Source organism: Lepus europaeus, unplaced genomic scaffold (genome assembly GCF_033115175.1).
Source record: "Lepus europaeus isolate LE1 unplaced genomic scaffold, mLepTim1.pri SCAFFOLD_28, whole genome shotgun sequence".
In the NCBI taxonomy this organism is placed as follows: Eukaryota; Metazoa; Chordata; class Mammalia; order Lagomorpha; family Leporidae; genus Lepus; species Lepus europaeus.
In genome coordinates, this window is record NW_026909158.1 from 4,709,735 (window position 1) to 4,717,042 (window position 7,308).

Genomic DNA, 7,308 nt, shown 5'->3' on the forward strand with positions numbered 1-7,308 from the left:
AGATAACAAAACTAAATAAGATACTTAGATGTTATCTGGCTCTTCCCCCTCTTTATGGTTATTATTCTCTGTGACTTCATTTCTTCATGAACTTTTTTGCTTCCTAAACTCATTTTCTGAGGTACAAATTTCCTAAATGAAAGTCCACATTTTTTCGAATAGACAAATGGGCACTTTTCTGAAAATAAGCCATAGCTTATTGAAATATCATTACACTGCAGCGCTGTGGCTCAACAGGCTAATCCTCCGCCTTGCGGCGCCGGCACACCTGGTTCTAGTCCCAGTCGGGGTGCCGGATTCTGTCCCGGTTGCCCCTCTTCCAGGCCAGCTCTCTGCTGTGGCCAGGGAGTGCAGTGGAGGATGGCCCAAGTGCTTGGCCCTGCACCCCATGGGAGACCAGGACAAGCACCTGGCTCCTGCCTTCGGATCAGCGTGGTGCGCCGGCCGCAGCACGCCAGCCACGGCGGCCATTGGAGGGTGAACCAACGGCAAAGGAAGACCTTTCTCTGTGTCTCTCTCTCTCTCACTGTCCACTCTGTCTGTCAAAAAAAAACAAAAAAGAAATATCATTACATAATTTATGTGAGAATATCATATTTAAATAATGATTTCACAGAGCTACAGAATTTCAGAAATAGAAGGAATTTTAAACATCTTTTATTTTCCCCGTCTTCATCTGTTACATTACTACTTATCTAATACTGGTCCTGTCGTAACTTAACTAACTGATCTTCAATTTTTCATGGTTTGCCATTGCTTTTTGTGGATCCAGACTCTCAAGTTCAAAATGTATCAGAAGAATATGCAGTAGACTTGTTTTCTACCCAAGTGACCTTGAGAAACAAAATTTTGCTGATCTCTGTATTTCAAAGAGTATCTTGTACCAGACATTTCATGGAGATTAAAAGCTCTGGATCTAAGTCAAACAAAATTGGGTTTGATTAATAGCTGTGCGAGCCTCAGCAAAATACTTATTCTCTTTGCACCTCAATTTTTGCATCTGTGAAATAAGGTTAATGATACATACTGTAAAGAATTAATGTGAGAATCAAAGGAACTAATGAATATAAAGCTCCTGGCTCATATTTGGAGCTCAATAAATCACTGCTATTTTCCTTATCTGTAGAACACAACATTAGGAAAAGTATTATTTGGCTTTAAAAAAAATCATTCCTGAGGCCAGCATTGTGGCACAGGAGATTAAGCATCTTAGTGATGCCAGCATCCCATAAGTGAGTGCTGGTTCAAATTGTGGCTCCTCGTCTTCTAAGCCATCTCCCTGCTGATGTGCACCTTGGGAAGCCAAGGGAGGATAGCCAAAGTGCCTGGGCCCCTGCCACCCACATGAGAAACCTGGATGGAGTTCCCGACTCCTGGCTTCAACCTGACCCAGCCCTAGTTGTTACGGCCTTTTGGAGAGTGAACCAGCAGATGGAAGGTATCTCTGTGTTTGTGTGTGTGTGTCTCTGTCTCTGTCTCTCTGTTCCTTTCCTTCTTTCTCTGTTTTTCTGCTTTCCACAAAGGTAAATACATAAATAAATCGTTTTTTTTTTCCAAAAAAAATCCTTGTTATACAGGAAGCTGCCCCCCCTTGAGTCTTCAGTGCAAATAAAAAGATGGGAGAATATGCAGTAAAATGATGCCCTTGTTTATGTAAAAGTTTTTGCATGTTTGAGAGAGTTCCTCAGCTACTTTAATTGATCAAAGTACTCTTTCTACTCTCCAAGAATTTGTCTGGTATTTGTTTATCATGGGTTTCATTTTCAACAGATAATGAGCATAGCTACAGATATTTTAAGAAAAATATTATAAAAACTATGCGGGACTGGCACTGTGGCATAGCAAGGAAAGCTACTACTTGCAGTGCTGCCATCCCATATGGGCGCCGGTTCTAGTCCCAGCTGCTCCACCTCCTATTCAGCTCTGCTGTGGGCTGGGAAATAAGTGGAAGATGACCCAAGTTCTTGGACCCTTGCACCCATGTGGGAGACCTGGAGGAAGCTCCAGGCTCCTGGTTTCAGATTGGCCCAGTTCCGGCCATTGCGGCCATTTGGGGAGTGAACTAGCGGATGGAAGATACACTTTCTCTCTCTCTGCTATTGCCTCTCTATAACTCCTCCTTTAAAATAAATAAATAAATCTTTAAAAAAAAGAGAGAAAAGATTTATTTAAAAAAAACTATGCAGCTTTGGAGGAAAAATTATAAATTACAGAAAAACACAAAGAACATTTAATTACCCATAATTTCACCACTTTTTCTGCACACACACATAATCTAGAATCATCTTTATCATTCAATCATCATCACCATCATCAACATCATCATCATCTATTCATGGCCAAACAATACTAGAAATAATTTCTAACTAATTTGCCTTTGGCAAGTGATTTTGTAATATAATATTTTAATAGATTAATTTTAGATGTTATTTAACAGACCTGATAATAGTATATAATAATAAATAAATTTTAGTGATGATAATTATCTTGTGCATTGACAGTAATTTAATAGTCAAGTATAATGAGTTTAATTGAATATAGTCAAAGTGTGTTTATCCTTTTTGTTTTATTCATTCGGCAAATTTTTATTAAACACTGCATTAGCATTAGTTAACTTTGCATCACTATAACTAAACACCTGGGAAAACTAGCTTTCTTTTTTTATAGAAAGCTTTTATTTAAGAAATATAAATTTCGTAAGTACAACTTTTGGATGGAAAACTAGCTTTCTAAAGATAAAAAATTTATTTAGTTCACAGTTTGGAGATTCAAGTCCAAGACTGAGTGGTCCCATTAACTTGCCTCTGATAACAATGATGAGAGTATTTCAGGCATGGAAAGCCAAGACACTCTGTCAAAAAAAATGACCTAAATGAAAAATCTCTGTGAGTGAGATCCCAGTGGAAAGAACAGGTCATCAAAGAAGGAGGTACCTTTCTCTGAAGGGAGGAGAGAACTTCCACTTTGACTACGACCTTGTCTAAATATGATCAGAGTCGGTGAACTCAAAAGGCTTCCATAGCCTTGGCAACTCATAAAAAAAACCTAGGGTGATTACTGACGCCATAAACAAGAGTGTCAAATTGTTAAGTCAACAACAGGAGTCACTGTGCACTTACTCCCCATGTAGGATCTCTAATCCTTAATGTGCTGTACATTGTGTTTTAATGCTATAACTAGTACTCAAACAGTATTTTTCACTTTGTGTTTCTATGTGGGTACAAACTGTTGAAATCTTTACTTAATATATACTAAGTTGGTCTTCTGTATATAAAGATAATTGAAAATGAATCTTGATGTGAATGGAAGGGGAGAGGGAGTGGGAAAGTGGAGGGTTGCGGTTGGGAGGGAAGTTATGTGGGGGAAAGCCATTGTAATCCATAAGCTGTACTTTTGAAATTTATATTCATTAAATAAAGTTTAAAAAAAGAAGAAAGGTACCTCCTTCAAGTCGTATAAATTACTAAGACAGGAGAACCAGGGAACTAAAAAAAGACTACTAATTTTATTTCACATTGCACAACTTTCAGATTTCCATTTTCGAAAATTCTTCTTTTGACTGATTTAAATATTTTTCATTGACAATTATGGAACACAATGTGATATTTTTATCTGTGTACATTTTAAAAGATTATTTATTTATTTGAAAGTTAGAGCTAGAACTAGAGTGAGAGCAAGAGCGAGCGAGAGAGAGATCTTCCATCCTCTGGTTCACTCTCCATATGGCCACAATGGCAAGAGCTGGGTCAGGCTGGAGCCAAGATCCAGGAGCTTCTTCTAGGTCCAAACACTTGGGCCATCTTCTGATGCTTTTCCCAGGCCATTAGCAGGGAACTAGATCGGAAGTAGAGCAGCTGGGACACTAACCTGAACCCATATGGGGTGCTGGCACTTCAGGCAGAGGCTTCACCCACTATGCCACAACGCAGCCTCAATATCTATCCATCTATCTATCTATCTATCTATCTATCTTAGAAAGATTAAAAGCAATGAAAATGGAATATTCAAGCCTACACTAGAGAGAATGATATGACATTCCTCAAATACCCATCACTCTGCTTCAACTACTCAATTCATGGCAAGTTTTTTCCAATTCATAGTATTTTAATGCAAGTCCCTGTATTTTATCTTCTCAAGTGTATATTTTTTCAGTACATATGAGGGGGATTTCATAAAGTTTATGGTAAAATAGAATAAAAAGATATATGAATTTCCATAAACTTTAAATTTTTGTTTGAAAAGGAGAGAAAGAGAGAGCAATTGTGAATTGAACTGGTATAAACAAGGGGGTACAAATAGGTTTTTCATTTGCTGATTTCATTTCATTTGGGTAACTTCCCAGGAAGTAGGATAACTAGATCTAATGGTAGATCTTTTTTCTTTCTTTTTTTAAAAAAAATATTTAAGGTATACAGATCTTTTTTCTTTCTTTCTTTTTTTAAAATTTTAAGATATACAAATTTCATGTATTTCATATACAAATTTAGGAACATAGTGATTCTTCCAATCCTAACCTCCCTCCCACCCACATTTCCACCATTCTTCCTCCTCCCTCTCCTGTTCTCACTCATAATTCTCACTCTTAATTTTTACAAAAATCTATTTTCAGTTTAATTAATGATTGTAAGTTTAAACCTACACTAAGTAAAGAGTTCAACAAATAGTATGAAGAAAAAAAATCCACTGTTTCTCAATAGTATAGACAAGAGCTTTAAACAATCACCAAATATCAAAATGTCAATCTCACTTCAATATATTACATTTTAGGTACTTTATTAGTTGCTAAAGATCAGAGAAGTCACATGGTATCTGTCTTTTTGGAATGGCTTATTTCACTAAATACAATGCTCTCCAGTTGCATCCATTTTGTTGCAAAAGACAGGATTTCATTTTTCTTTTATCCATGAATAGTATTTGATAGTGTATATATACTGTAATTTCTTTATCCATTCATCAGTTGATCCACATCTGGGTTGATTCCATATCTTATCTGTTGTGAACTGTGCTACAATAAATATGGGGATGTAGAGCACTCTTTCTTATGCTGATTTCATTTTGTTTGGGTAAATTTTCAGGAGTGGGACTGCTGGGTCATATGGCATCTATATTCAGATTTATGAGATATCTCCATATTATCTTCCACAATGACTGCATCAGTACCTTTTCCCCCACATCCTTGCCAAAATTTATTGTTTTTTGATTTATGTATGAGAGAAATTTAACTGGGATGAGGTGAAACCTCACTGTGGTTTTAATTTGTGTTTCCCTGATGGCTAGTGATCCTGACCATATTTTCATGTGTCTGTTGACCAGTTAAATTTCCTCTTGAAAAATGCCTGTTCAAGTCCATTGCCCATTTGTTAACTGGATTGTTTGTGTTGTTGCTGCTGAGTTTCTTGAGCTCTTTATAGATCCTGAATATTAATCGTTATCAGTTGGGTAGTTTGCAAGTATTTTCTCCCATTCTGTCAGTTGCCTCTTAACTTTGCTAAGTGTTTCTTTTGCAGTGCAGAAGCTTCTTAGCTTGATGTAATCCCATTAGTCTATTTTTGCTTTGATTGCCTTGGCTTCTGGGGTCTTTTCCAAGAATTCTTTGCTTATTGCCAATGTCTTGCAGAGTTTACCCAATGTTCTCTAGTAATTTGATGGTATCAGGTTGTAAATTTAGGTCCTTGATCCATTTTGAGTGAATTTTTGTGTAAGGTGTAAGGTGTGTGTGGGGGGGTCTTGTTTCATACTTCTGCATGTGACGATCCAGTTTCCCCAGCACCATTTGTGAAGAGACTGTCCTTTCTCCAGGGATTGATTTTAGCTGCTTTATTAAAGATATGTTGTTTGTAGGTGGGTGGATTGATTTATGGAGTTTCTGTTCTGTTCCATTGGTCTACATATATACTTTTTTTAGCAAGTACCAAGCTGTTTTGATAATAACTGCCCTGTAATATGTTTTGAAACCTGGTATTGTGATGCACCCATCTTTGTTTTTGTTGTTTAAAGATTACTTTATCTATTCAGGGTCTCTTGTGTTTCCATACGAATTTAGCAATTTTTTTTGACAGGCAGAGTTAGACAGTGAGAGAGAGAAAGAGAAAAAGGTCTTCCTTTTTCCATTGGTTCACCCCCCAAGTGGCTGCAATGGCTGGTGCATTGCAGCTGGTGCGCTGTGCCGATCTGAAGCCAGGAGCCAGGTGCTTCCTCCTGGTCTCCCATGCGGGTGCAGGGCCCAAGGACCTGGGCCATCCTCCACTGCACTCCCAGGCCGCAGCAGAGAACTGGACTGGAAGATTAGTAACAGGGACAGAATCTGGCATTGTTGGTATTTTGATTGGGACCACATTAAATCTGTAAATTGCTTTTGGTAATATGGGTATTTTAATTATATTAATTCTTTCAATCCACAAACATGGAAGATTTTTCCATTTTTTGTGTCTTCTTCTATTTATTTAATGTTTTGTAATTTTCATCATAGAGACCTTTGACTTCCTTGGTTAAATTTATCCCAAGGTATTTAATATTGTATAGCTTTTGTGAATGGGATTAATATTAGGAGTTCTTTCACAGCTGTGGCATTGTCTGTGTATACAAAGGCTACTGATTTTTGTGTGTTAATTTTATATCCTGCAATTTCACAAAGTCTTTTATGAGTTCCAGTAGTCTCTTAGTGGAGTTTTTTGTTCCCCTATATATAGAAGTCATGTCATCTGCTAATAGGAATAGTTTGACTTCCTCCTTTCCAATTTATATTTCTTTGTTTTCTTTATTTTCTGATCTCTGAGGAACCTCTATACTGTCTTCCATAGTGGTTGTACTAATTTACATTCCCACCAACAGTGGATTAGTGTACCTTTTCACCCACATCTTTGCCAGCATTTATTGTTTTTTGATTTCTGTATGAGAGCCATTCTGACTGGGGTGAGTTGAAACTTCATTGTGGTTTTGATTTGCATTTCCCTGATGGCTAGTGATCTTGAGCATTTTTTCACCTGTCTGTTGGCCATTTAAATTTTCTCCTTTAAAAATTGCTGTTCATGTCCTTTGTCCATTTGCTAACTGGATTTCTTGTCTTGTTGTTGTTGAGTTTTTTGAGCTCTTTATAGATTCTGGATATTAATCCTTTATCAGTTGCATAGTCTGCAAATATTTTCTTCCATTCTATTGATAGCCTCTTCACTTTGTTGAGTGTTTACTTTGCAGTGTCACAGCTTTTAGAGTGATGTAACCCTATATATTCTCCTTTGACCTTCTCCCTTTTCTCCTCAAATCAGGCCACAGATGATACATTTTTCTCTTTCTACAGGCAGGCAATAT